Consider the following 13916-nt stretch of genomic DNA (forward strand, 5'->3'; position numbering starts at 1 on the left):
CGGTTTTTAATTACCTGGATTTTATATAACATTTATGTTGCTAGGTTTGGTTTTGTTTTTTTCCATTGAAGATACTAAAATTCAATGTGGGAATTCTCTCCTCCTCCCTAGAATCTGGCTTCTTTCAGTCCCATTTGTGGATGGAGAGTATTTTTATTAAGCTAAAGAGAAGAAAGTCATCCTTATTAGCAGTGCCTCATTGCGTTAGAAATCAAGGTCTGTGGCTATCAACCTGTGGAGACGCAGTGGGAAGACATGATTGCAGTTTGATTCAGCTGTGCCAGGCACCGAGTAAAGATTATGCACTCAGACAGGCACCCTGTCTCAGAGCACAAGTGAAGAATGCTGTCCTAACTGCACAGAGCATGGTCATGCCAGCGTGTGAGCTATGGCAGCAGAGCCTTTCTTTAGTGGTTTGAAATGTTAGCTCCGTTGAGTTAAAAAACACAGGATTTTTAAGGGAGTTTCCCACAAACCTCATGTCTGGGACATGATACGTGCCAAAACCACCCCAGCAGCTGTGTGCTGCAGCACAGTGGCTTGCCTTCTGCCCCAGCAGAGCCTGGAAGGATTTTAAAGAGAAATGCTAATTGCAACACAGGGTAGCTGCATGCTGGAGCTGGCTAATACAGAAGTCCCAATTTCCCATCCCCCTGCTTGCCAGCTTATATCTGATGTGGTTAATGGAAAGCAGCTGCAGAGCTACTGTAATGGTGCCCTGCCATGCTGTTTCTGGGCCTCCCACCCCACAACTTCCCAGTTGAGGGAATGTGTTAGAATCATAGAATCACAGAACCGTGTGTGTTGGAAGGAAGCTTACACGTTATTTAGTGACAACCCGCCTGCCATGGGCAGGGACACCTTCCACTAGAACAGGTTGCTCAAAGCCCCATCTCAACTGGCCTTGAACACTTCCATGGATGGGGTATCCACAGCTCTTCCGGGCAACCTCTTCAGTGTCTCACCATCCTCACAGTAAAAAAGATAGTCTTCCTACTATCCAGTCTAAACCTACCCTCTTTCAGTTTAAAGCCTGTCCTATCACTACATGTCCTTGTACAAAGTCCTTCTCAATCTCTCTTGCAGGCCCATTTAGGTGCTGCAAGGTGTATAAGGTCTCCCTGCACCCTTCTTTTCTCCAGGCTAAACTGCTCCAACTCTCTCAGCCTTTTCTTTGTAGGAGAGGTGCTCCAGCCCTCTGATCATCTTTGTGGCCCTCCTCTGGACTTGCTCTAAGAGATACAGCTCCTTCTTATGCTTGGAACCTGTGGTGATCTGTTTATCCAGTACTTTTCTTATCCCATACTGTTCCCCCCCGCTTTCCCTTGCCCCTAGCCCTGGCGACTCCCTTGGGTTCCTGTACCCCAACCCCTGAGAAAACCCTCTGCACCCAGATTGTGAGGTCTCTGCCTCTGAGGGTCGCTGGGACAAGGTGTAGTATTAAAGATCTTCGGAAGCCCAGTGAAAAACCCTTCTCCCCTCCTTTGTTGTCCCTGTGTTGTAGAGCTGATAGCTACCGGAGCAAAACTGCGGAGCCGTCCAAAATGGACTACGGGAGGGTGAAATGGTCACGCTGCCCTAAGCAGCTCCGCTGAGCTCTCAGGGAAAGCTGCAGCTTGCTAAACTAAACCTAGCACTACAACAGGAACCTAGAGCTAGGAAGCGGAGGATGAAATCTGTGCACGTGTTCATGGCCACGGTGCCAAACCCTCACACTTTCCACCCGCACTGCCCCGTTAAATGTCACTCGCGATGGCAGGAGAGGAGGCACCACTGAGAGCACCTGCCCGCTGAGGTGTCTGGCACACAGGGCCCCACGAGCCAGCACGTCTGCTGTGCACCTCTGCATGGTGGCCCTGGCCACTGCCACCCCTCGTGGGTGTCCAGCCCACCCCACTGCCCAGCCCACCCCACTGCCCTGCCTGACAGCCGGCACCCAGCACAGTGCTGCAAAGGGGCTGTACCACAGGGCTGCGGGGAATGCAGGAGGGGCGGGAGGCACTCCAAGGCATCCCAGGCTTCAACTTTGTAGCCAAGTCAGGGTTTAAATTCTTCTTTTTCAAAGAGAAGAGAAAAGAATCTCTAGTCCTAGGGGCATCTTCAGGAGAAGCAGGCACTCAGGAGCCCCTGCAGGTTGACACAGCCTCTTTAAATATTTAATTTCTCTTGAGGTGTGATACGTTTTTCTGTCTCCTGGGAGACTATTAATTTGTGCCTTTTTTTTTCCTGAGGGACCCTTTCCTCTTCTAAGTCCATTTTTGGTATCCTGTCACATTGGTGTGTACTCTGAGGGGATCTTGTCAATTGGAGACAAAATGGATTCTGCAAGTCTAGCAATGCTGGTGTTTTGCATGATTTGCTATGATGGGGGTCTTCTCCATCTTATTGAGAAGGATACACTCAGACAACCTAAGCAGGGATTGAGTTTTCACCCTCTTTATTCCAGCAGGGAAAGGTGACATTTTGGCAAAATGTGTGGTTAAATCAGATTATATAAATTGGAAACAGAGGTAAACATGAGGAATTTTTTTAGAAAATCACTAGATGAGAACGAGGCCCTTCAAAAGAAGGGTCTCTTTCTTAGTATCTTTGAAAAAAACATAGCTAGTCACTGAGAGCTGAGCAAAAGACTTTAACCCAGTGGTTGTGCAGAAAAAGGGGCTGGCTTTTTAATAGCAACATCTTGCTAAGTTGTTGAATCCTATGTTGCATGGAAACAGCATGAAACAGAAACACAGGGCAGAAATCAGAGAAGTTGCTTAAAAATGAATGGAGAAATATTTCTTGTTTCTTTATGCTGGGACAAAAGTACATTTCACATCTGTCACAAGTGCCACTGACCCCAGGGGTGGCCCAGGCAACCTCCCACTACCACCACCTTCCTCCCTGTCCAGGCTGACAGTCAGAAACCTTGTTCTTCTGCCAGTACACAGAGCACATTTGAGCTACTTGTCATTGTGATGGCAGAAACCCCAGAATGTCAGCATAAAAGTATTTTCTTTTTTCCTCTGTAGAACTGTATTTTAAATTGATTTTTGAAACTTACTGGGAAAATACTTCCACCTTGAAGAAACGAATGATGGTGGTAGTCTGCATACTTACAGAGACAGCTGATATCTATTTTATTAGCCAGTGCTTGGATCTTGGAATCAAAATCTGAAATTCATCAACATTGGCAACACCCTACAGCATTTTCACAAGAAATGAATACTTCTGACCATAAACAGAAGCAACTTTGATATTGGCATTAAGTTTCTGCTCAGAATTATTTATTTGGGAGGAGATTTCACAAAATTCCTTCTTTTGTTAAATAGCAATGTAACATATCAAAACTCAGGCATTTGGATCTAATTAACAATAGCAAGATTTTTCTTCATGAAGAAAACAGAGAACCACTTTGGCCCACACTGTGCTTCCTGCAGATGAGTTAGTTGTTAGGAAATAATTCTAGCATCTTCTTCTCTTTGCGTTTTTATTTTGTGTTCTGTTTTCTGGCAAATGCACCATACTGGGCTAGTCTTTAAGCCTTTTCAAAATACAGGCAAATGCTGCTTTTTTTCTGAAGTTACATACTAAATTATAACAAGGAGCTATTTCATTTTCCATTCATTTGTCTCAGAGAAATAAACATTAAAAAATCAGAAGTAATTCATAATCTCCAGACAGCAATGTTATACTTAACATGAGGGAAAATATTTTCCATCTATGTTACTGCCACACAGCCCTCCCAAAGAGCACTTGGTGAATAGCTCTGATATTACACTAAAGCCTAACCTTCAGGAAATCTGAGATGATCAGGAAAATATTCTGGAAAGTATAGTCATGTACCCTAGAATATTAATTTTTCTACTGGAATAGCAAAATACATCCAAAGCTGCGACTTTCCAGCTATGCATCATTGACATGTGTCTAGATTTGTGGGTATACCTGTATGTAGCCTTTTGGTTCCACTTTAACGCTGAATTTCCTGATGGGTAGATGGACAATGACTACTCCTATCTCCAGGTGCTTTGATACATGTGCTACAGAGATATCTCAGTAAATTAGCAGAGGTTAATTTTCAAACATCTCACACAAACTGAGTTTTTGCAAGTCTACTCAGCATCCTCAGCTGTGAGAAGAGTGTTTGAAAACTGAACTATCTGCGTGGACAAATTGCCAATGAAGCTGGTAGCACATCCTTCTAAAAACACTTTCCTGGGTCAAAACAAGACAGCTGGGTCTGGCACCACTGTGCATCAGCACATCAGAAGCATGTCAGGGATCTGCTGAACTCCTTCTTCCCACTCTCAGAAGTTCTCGTTGAAAGAGGAGTCAATGGCCCCTGTTGCACCTCTTCTCTGTGACTGAAGCCAAGTGCCAAATATTGCTGGCCACTACCTCCTTATCTGCTCCTGGGGTGTCAGCTCTCTGAGCAGATGCCTTTTTGCCCTTATATCGGTGACATGACATTTTCTCCAGGATTGGTTTTTTTCATTTAAATGTTCCTCAGTGTTCCTCTAAAATACATATTAATTTCTCCTACCTTATGGAAGGAAGGCCTGGCCCCTCTTTTATCACTTAGAAAGATTAAATTAGCTTCTTAGCTGATAGGAGACAAGAAATACTTCATATTCCAGAGGCAATCTGACTACAAGGCCTGAACTGAGCAAGAGTAATTCAATTGACTCTACTCAAGCTGCACTAATTTATACCAACTATAAATTCATCTTTTCTTGTGAAATATGTCTAGGAGTGACCCTGCAGTATCCAACTGATTCAATTAATTCTGGGCAGCATCTCACCCTCAAAATAATGTAGAAGTCCTCTTTAGGAAATTAGCCAAAACTTCGCATTTTCATCTTTAAAAGGTAAGTCAAAGGGCAGCACTGGAAGAAAGATAAGGGCAGAATTAGGCCAATGTCTTACATAACCCACATACTAACTACATTTATCTATGATACAGATGATGAAAACATAGTATTTTTCACAGTATTATTCTTTATTCTCCTCACTTGTTCTGGTCTTTTCACAGTATTTTTTATTCTCTTGTTCCTGCACAAAAGCCTACTCTGTACACTTTATTAATATGAAATACCCCAGAAGATCAAAGATCCAGATGGCTGCATGAAGACTGTGAATCTGTAAGAGAAATCTTTGCAACTTCTTAAGCCACCCATATATTGCTTATTTGTGCAGGGTCACAGCTGTTATCAGGACAGTCAACATTACTGCAAGGAGACATCACACAGGAGGACCAGGGTGCTGTTCTACCCAGGCAAGGGAAGGCAAAAATGAGCACAGAGAGTTTTCTATAAGGGGCACTCGATTTCACCCAGTGAACTGGGGCTCAGGCCAACCAAACCTGGCCATGCCATGCTGCCTGCAGTTTATTTGCTGCCACCATACAAATCCATTTTCATCGGCTCATTCAAACTGAATGCTGCTGTGCTATTTGGGACTGCAATGGCAAAGGTCCCAGTCAGCATGAAGCTTCCTGGTCTTCCTATGCCACCATGATTCTCTTCTATGATTCTTTGACTAACTGTCCCTTCTTTGATGAAAAGTTAAACCAATATTCCCCATCCACCCCTTCTACCTGGCAAATGCAATCAGAGCTCTATACTTAAAGTAAATAACTGAATACATTTGCCTTAAGCTACCCTTAGCACCTTTTTAATCAGGGAAAGAAAGCATTTACAGCAATTAAAGCAAAATTCGATGTGTAAAAATCAGCTTAGAAATTAGTTTCTCTGTGCTGTCAATTATTTTAAAAACATTTTTGACTGCTTAAATTAATTCCAATTTGAATTCAAGACGTGCATTGCCACAGAATGAAATTCAGGACATCATTTTTTACTCATCACTACTGAGCTTTACAGGCGTATCTTTCTCTTTACTTTTTTTCTGCTTCTCTTGAGTCATCGCTAATGGAAGTTCTAAATATAGGTATGACTAACAATGCAAACTTTAGAAACTGTATGTAAACTACCACAAGAAAAACAGATCAGAGAGTTATGCTCACCAGAAATTCAAACAACTGTTGCCAACCACTACATGTAAGTAATGATTACTGCATTTTTCTCATTAGAAAGGCAGCTGTCATATAGCTTACGGTTTGGACAGAAAGAAATAAGTTAGCATATTGCTTAAGAGATGTCTGCTAAATCCTTGCTCTATTTTGCCAAAAATACACTAGAACATAAAATCCTTCATTCTGCAGAATAATAAATGTCATGTTTCCATTTCCCAGTGTCTTGTCAGATTGTTTAAGATAATCAGGATCAAATAAGACAAACACAATGAGCTCCGGACCTCAGACTTCAGAGCAGTGGTTTTGACACTGCCAAAGACAAGTGACAAACCAAGCAAAGACTAAGTGCTTGGTGCTGTTGCTTACCCCATCACAAGGATACAGTTTTTATCTTTTAGTCAGTTTTTGACAAGAAGCTACCAGTACAACCCAAGACCTCCACTATCAGACAGTAACACACAAAGACTCTGGCAGACATATGGTCAGGACCAAATGTAATTATTTTGCAAGCCTAAGTGGAGGCATCTGAATCAGATGGGAAACCAAGCATCCCTGAAGATGTTTTATGCTGGAGGACCCAGATAAAGCACCAGATGACCAACCACCAGTTGATATTTAGTACTAGTAGTAATAAGTAGTAGTAGTAGTAGCAGTAATAACAATGATGATACTGATGGGATAATGAAGTTCACCACTGAGCCCCTTTTCCCCAGTCATTCTTTGCCTCTAATTCCCCCAAATTCAGGCCCATTTTCCCCAGTATCTGACTGTCCAGATTATCTGAGTATTTGTTTACAACAACTGGTACATGAGTTACCTGTGGTGAAGACCATTCCTGCACAATTGCAATACATAGTTGGACAGCAAGAATCAGGGCTGATTATTTCTAGCATATTGGGTAATTATGTATTCTGTGTTGTTAGATGCAATTTATCACCACCAAATTGTTTGAAGAATTAAAAACTAATGTGGAGATGGCTTGACCTACCTCTAAGCAGTGCTGATGCCAGATTTAGTGAATTCAGTGATGCTGAATTTAAGAGAGTTCTACCATCTTGTGTGGACTTTCACTGGAGTCTTCTGTTCTGTCTTATTGTCAGCATATTCAGCACTGAATTATCTGAACCCATAAGGCTAGCTTTGAAGAAATCTGTCAGTTTGAGATGAGATACTCACTGAGATTTTTGAAAAAGCTTATGTGTTTTTTTACCTTGGCGTTCATAAAACTGCCACGTTGATGAGAACGATTCCCCAAGTTTTGCTATACCATATGGTCCGTGTGCTGTTAGGAGGCCATCTACTGTGTTTCCTTGTTAGTCATTCAACTACATATTGCGTCCATCTGCAACTCTCATATGTAGTTTCACTGTAATTGCCCTTTTCATAGTGCATTTCATTCTGCTTCGTGCTGGCTTGTGATCATGTTCTTTCCAAGACATGCTTCACCAAACACTTTTTGAAAGGTGCAGTAGTGCCATACTGAATGGCAGGGTCGATGCAGGCACAGAGCGCAGCTCTAATGTAGAGGAAGAAGGTTGTGGGTGCTCATCTTGGGGATGAAGAGAGACATTACTTTCCTTGCTCTCCTTCCCCTCAATCCCCAGCAAAGCATTTCAGCTGTTCCAGAGATGCAAAGGGTTTCCGCAGCCAGCTGGGCTTGCACTACTCTTTCATTCCCCCCACTTTGCCACACTTCAGAAGGTCTTGTCCCAGCTCGGTGCCTCCTGAGAAGTCTTTAAGAAAACTTTCCTCAGCCACTACCTCGCAGTATCTTTAAGACCCCTGAAAGCAGCTGTAAGAGTGGTATTTGTGAGAGGCTGGAACTGTGAACAGATCCTGTAGCCAGATAATTCTGTGCTGTGATCACACCACAGGCTCCAACCTGGGCAGGAGCAGTGTGAAGGTCGTACACTGCACTCTGGTGTCAGCAGAGTGAGCAGGAGGCACCTTCCCCTCTGCCAGGGCTCGACAAGTCCTCCAGCATAGTACTGGCTTTGGGGATAATTTGAGGCTGACACAATTTGTATTCCCTTAAAGACCTCATTACACATATTGCTCATTTAACCTTTAAGAAGGATGGAAGAAAGTGTGCCAATGGATTCTGGCTGATAAATATCTAAATTAAGTAAATTTAATTAAAAACTGTTGTAAATGTCATCTAATCTGTGGATGCTGTGAAAATTATGGTTGTAGCTTTGAACCAGTTTCAAAATGCATAAGGATCTCCTTACACAATTTTCTACAGAATATTCTTTTCTTCTTGGTTTCAGGAGAACAGTCAAATTGTCTTATATTTTATTGCTCAGTAAAAATATTGAGCTCAAAACTTGGAGAACTTTCTTGCATCTTGTTACTGCCAGGTGATGCTGGCTGGAACAGTGGTTTCTTTCTAATGCCATTAAGTGTTATTTTGCCAGATAAAAGATGGGGGAGGAAAGAAAGATATGTGCTATTGCACCTAGGGAATCCTGCTTCTCAGTACACAAGAAATAAAAAGATCAATGCATTTTTTCTCAGCTTCTATTCTGGCCATGTTGTGCTGTTTGGGTGAAAACACCTTCAGCCCCTCTGTTACTTTAGTGCACACCAGTGACAGCTACTCAGTGGGGAGCACAGTTTGATGAGTTTAACAAAATCTTGTTGGCTGACCTTTCCATGCTGGAGACATGATTTCATTTCTGTTGTCTGAAAATGAGCACCAACAAGACAAGTTATTTCCATGTCTCAGCTGGAATATCATAGTCCTAATGTGTTTCCAAGTATTTCTTTATCTGTATAATGCTATGACTTTCAGTTCTATCTAAGAACAATAACTTTTTTCTTTCTACTTTCTTCATGTACTAGCAAAAAGTCAGCTTATTTTGATCTTCTTTTTCCAGTCACTCTGTATGCTGCAAATATCAATCCAAAAAAATCCCTGCTTCTTGGAACAGTGAGGTAGGAAAGCTCCCAGAGATGTAATTGCAAACTGATGCTGAGGCACATGCAGAAACTGGTTCAAGACCTAGTTCACAAGTAGGATCCACAATATGTAGGATCCCAGGCAGAGAAGCTGAGTAGAGTACTCGCCATCCAAATTCAGTATTTTATTCCAGTCACCTTCCGATATTGCTGCCAAGTTAGTTCTTCTGGTTTAATCCTTCTTCTTAATGTCATTGAAATGTAAAAGCCTGATCCTACTGTACAGGGCTTGGGTTTTCTTTTCAGTTTGTTCTTCATGGAGGCAAAGGGGATCATTCAACAGATCATTCGTGCAGAGGGTGACCTGGCAAAGCCACACCAGCAGAGCTGAGTTGGTGGGCCCCAGGGGTGGCCAGCAGCCAGGAAAGGAGTAACAACCAGTTACAGCAGGGAAGAACAGGTAACCCACACCAGCAATAGGAACAGCTGATCAGACTGTGCTTTTAAACTCACTGTCCTCTGTGAAGGTGTCAAAACTGACCACCTGTTTTCCTAAGACCTACATTGATGTAAGACAGGTATCTCTGAGAAGATTCCAAGAGAAAGTAAGTGCCTAGGAGCCCTTGGCGCTTTTGCTAATATTCCCCTGCAATTTCACCCTTCAGTGGAGTGGCTTATGAATCCCAAAGAAATGCAAAGAAGGGTAAAAAATGTTCAGAAAATTCAAAATATTCAAATCACTGCTCACTAAGTCACAGGTCAACCTCTACCACAGTTTGAAAGACACTTTCATCTCATTCAATAATTCATCTTTTGGAGAATTTTAAAACTTTCCTCTGCTGCCAGAGAACCTATTTGGCTCTAAGGAACATTTATGTTTTTATTGCTTATTGTTCAGATAGTACAAGGCAATGTATGAGTTCTGCTCCCAGTGAAGTCAGTGACACAAGTAAAACTGGACCAATGGAAGAAATTCAATATAAAGTGAAATTATACAGCTAACATGGGTATGGATGTACAAAAACTTGTGGTTTGGGTTAATCCTGTTTTGGGACAAGGAGAGAGAGCAAGGACAATGTGCCCCTTTTGAAGTTCAGATCTCAGGTCTTTATGAGTATGCTTATTTCAGAGAGAATTCCTTTCTGCCTTTTTTCCTGGTATCTCCTATGCAGGGATGAGCAATCTGTTTTTCCAGTTTTAGCTGAGGATTACTATAGCAGGTACAGTATGGAAAAAGAAAGTGTAACTTAGATTGATTTCTATTTGCAACATATTTTTCAGCTTTGCCTATGGCTTACTCTTGAGACCTTATTTCTTTATTTCATACCCTACTACCTTTCACATCCCCCAGCTAAAAATAGCCTTTACCTAGAAAAAATCCTGCCAGCAGTTCCAGATCTAGATGGTATATACATCCCAGCTGACTTCAGAATCTCCTCAGACGACATTTTTCTGTATTCCTCTTGTAAACACTGCCTTTCTTACCATTTCCCACATTTTGATCTTTCCTTGGGAGTGTTATGACCTTGCATGTGGCCCTTCTGTCCACAGCTGTGCTTTTGCCCAGACTCTTTGCCTCAGGAGGACATTTCCAGGCACATGCTCCTTCCAAAGCTGGGATGTGGTTTGCAGTGGTCTTCAAGGCACAGCCAAGAACAGGCCTCAGTGACAAGACCAAGTTGATCTTGCTCAGCTCTTGGGGCAAGGGCAGCAGGATCTCACCACTCCACATCCTCCTCTGTTAGCTCAGCCCTCCTCTGGCTGGTGCTGCTTGGGGGAAGAGGGGAGGAAAGGATAGGACATCAGCCAGGGAGCCAAATCTGCCCCGTGTTTGCTGGCATCTTCACATGCTTCCTGGATAGGCACCCAGGAAAGCCCAGTGCTGTGAGTGCAAGTCAATTCCTTCTTCAAAACCTGATTCCATGGAAGAGTCCCATAGAAACTTGTGGGCCAGTTTACGAAAATAAGCTCTATCCATGTTATTAATAGCTTTTAACACCAAGCTCAAATTTGTACGTGTGTAATCCCAATTCTTCCTGTCCGAATTTCCATAGAGTCTATCTGGCATTCAACAGAGCAGAACATCCAAGAGAATTAGATTAAAAATCACCATTCTTTAGCAAATTTGCACATATTTTCTTGCTGCCTTCTTCCTCTTTGGAAAAAATACCAAACAAAACCAAACCCAAAGACAACTATTTCCCCTCCTCAACATTCACACAAAGTCACTGAGCTGATTCCTTTGCACGCATAGCCAGCAACAGAAATGGCAGGTGATCCTCACATTCTCCTGCTTGCAAGATGCCTATCATAGTGCACCCTTATAGCCCGTGTGCTTTTCCGCTGAGCTGGACACCCAGCATTGTCACTCCTAAAATATTTGTGAGTGCTACAGGATTTTCTAGGGAAAGATTTCTTGAGGCGAGATTTAGTCAAATCTAATCCGAGTCACTCAGTGCAGCTCCATTTGTTAAGAACAGCTCCTGTGCTTGAGAAGAGCCCGTCACTGTGTTTTGCCTCACAATGCTGCAGAACACAATAACAACAACACTAAACTCAATACCCTGAAGGGGCAGTTGTAGTCAAGGGTCACATTTTCCTTCATTCCAATTAACCTACTTGTCATATTGGATGGTAGATGCACTCTGCAAACTGCCCTCAAGTGTTTCTCATGCTCTTTTAGTAATAGAAAGTGGGGAGATAGAAAATAGTTCATGCTTTGCTGTTTGACTTGTCCTTGGTGTTCTATCTTATTGGTAAACCCAAAGAAATTAATACTGTTGCAAAGATTTTAAGTGTCTGAAAGCACAAACAGGCTTCTGACTTGTGCAGCATACCTGGAACACCAGTGCTGGCAACACCAGTCCTGGGGAGTTGAGGGACCTGACCTTTGGTTCCTGTCCAGATTTTGCTCAACCAATCTGCTCCCATACCAAATAAAAGAGCTGTAGCGGATGCCAGGTACCCACCAAGGCCATTCTATATCTTTATCTCCTCAGCTGGACGTGGGAGAGAAAATATAATAAAAGGCTTGTGATCAATAAGGACAGGGAGGGATCACTCACTAATTACTTTCAAAGGCAAACCAGACTCAACTTGGGGAAAAATTAACTTAATTCATTACCAATTAAATAAGAATAGGATGATGAGAAATAAAAGCAAATCTTAAAAACATCTTCCCCTGCTGCCCCTCTCTTCTTCCTGGACTTGACTTAATATAGAATTCTCTGCCTCCTTCTCATCAGTGGAATGGGGAGAAGAGGTTACAGTCAGTACATCACACATTGTCTCTGATGCTCCTTTTTTCTCAGGGGGACAACTCCTCATGCTTTTCCCCTTGTCCAACATGAGATCCCTCCCACAGGAGACAGTCCCCCACAAATTTTTCCAACCTCAGTCCTTCTCACAGGCTGCAGTTCTTCACAAACTGCTCCAGTGTGTCTCCTTTCCACACAGTGCGGTCCTTCAGGAACAGGCTGCTCCAGTGCGGTCACAAGCCATGGAATCATCAAGGTTGCAAGAGATCATCTTGTTCAACTGTCAACCCAGCACCATCAGAATCACCCGTAAACCATACTCCCAAGTGCCACATCCACACACCTCTTGAACACGTCTAGAAGTGGTGATTCCACCACTTCTCTGAGCAATTTCTTCTGATGCCAAACACGCTTCCGGTGAAATTTTTTTTCTGATTTATCGTCTGAACCTCCTTTGCCTCAGCTTAAGGCTATTTCTTCTTGTCCTTCCACCTGAAAATGGCAGAAGAGACTGACCGCCACCTCACTACAACCTTTCAGATAGTTTTAGAGAGCAGTGAGGTCCCCACTGAGGCTCCTCTCCCCCAGACTAAACAAACCCAGCTCCCTCAGCTACTCCTCATAAGACATGCTTTCTAGACACTTCACCAGCTCTGCCATCCTTCTCCAAACATGCTCCAGCATCTCAATGTCTGTCTTGAAGTGAGGGGCCCAAAACTGGACATAAGAAGCCTCACTAGTGCTGAGTACGGGGTGTTGCAGTGACAACTACTGACCACAGCCCAGGCTGGCTCCAGCGGTGTGCGGCAGGAGTGGGGAGCAGCCGGAGGCACAGGGCTTTGAAGCTGCTCCTCTGAAGCCTCTGCCCTACCCAGGGGAGTGAAGGGTCCAGGCACTGTGGTTGTCAGCAGCCCTCGATGAGGGGAAAGATAGAAAGTAGCAAGGAGGTTTGCCACGGGATACAACCCCGGCTCTCTTCTAAGGGAATCCACCACGAACAAGCAATGACTGAGGAGTTGCAACATCTTATAAAGGGGGGGGGAACAGGGGGAGTGGCCCAACTAGGGACCAATAGGAGGACTGGGGGAGGTACTGGAGGAGGAGGACCTACACTGGGTCCAATGGTCTTGGTGGGTGGGGGGAGAGGGGTCACATGCCCCAATGGGGCGTCGAGGTTTTTGGGGATTTCCAAAGGGGAGGTATTAAAGGAGGCAGGGTCTGGGGGGATTGACAGTGACCATATAGGGGCAATTAGGGAGGACTTGGGTGATGGGCACAGAACCGTCTGGAACTCCAGGAGGGGTGATTGGCGGGGAAGGTGCCAGAACAAAGGGAGGGGAATAACCATATTAGGAGCACCAAGGGAACGGCTTGGATTTGGGGGTAGACCAACTGGGAATGGGGGAAATAGGGACGAACCAATGAGGTACAAAGAACATACAGAAATACAATAAAACATTGTACCACCACATGGGGGGACAATCGCAGCCTTGGTCCTGCTGGCCACACTATTGCTGATACAGGCCAGAATGCCATTGGCCTTCTTGGCCACCGGGGCACACACTGGCTCATGTGCCACTGTCAACCAGCACCCTGGACTGGGGCATGGTGTTCCTTCAAGGTTCTCCAGGGTTGTTTCTAGGTGGGCAATAAAGGCAATGTACAAGTTTGTGTGAAGCACATCTGAAAGTGTGGAGAACACTGCTCTAGAGAGTGTATTTGCAGCTACCCCGTTTCTTCCAAGA

General features: G+C 43.7%; 1 long non-coding RNA gene across 1 annotated transcript; it reads right to left on the reverse strand.

The window, feature by feature from the left end:
- Positions 1-2461: 2461 nt before the first annotated feature.
- LOC138105691 (uncharacterized) lies at positions 2462-13155 on the reverse strand. Its single transcript, XR_011148618.1, has 3 exons — positions 12948-13155; positions 7002-12663; positions 2462-4868 (listed from the first exon to the last, which is right to left on the reverse strand). It is a non-coding gene; the product is annotated as an uncharacterized lncRNA (long non-coding RNA).
- Between the last annotated feature and the right edge of the window lie 761 nt (positions 13156-13916).

Source organism: Aphelocoma coerulescens, chromosome 1 (genome assembly GCF_041296385.1).
Source record: "Aphelocoma coerulescens isolate FSJ_1873_10779 chromosome 1, UR_Acoe_1.0, whole genome shotgun sequence".
Lineage (NCBI taxonomy): Eukaryota > Metazoa > Chordata > Aves > Passeriformes > Corvidae > Aphelocoma > Aphelocoma coerulescens.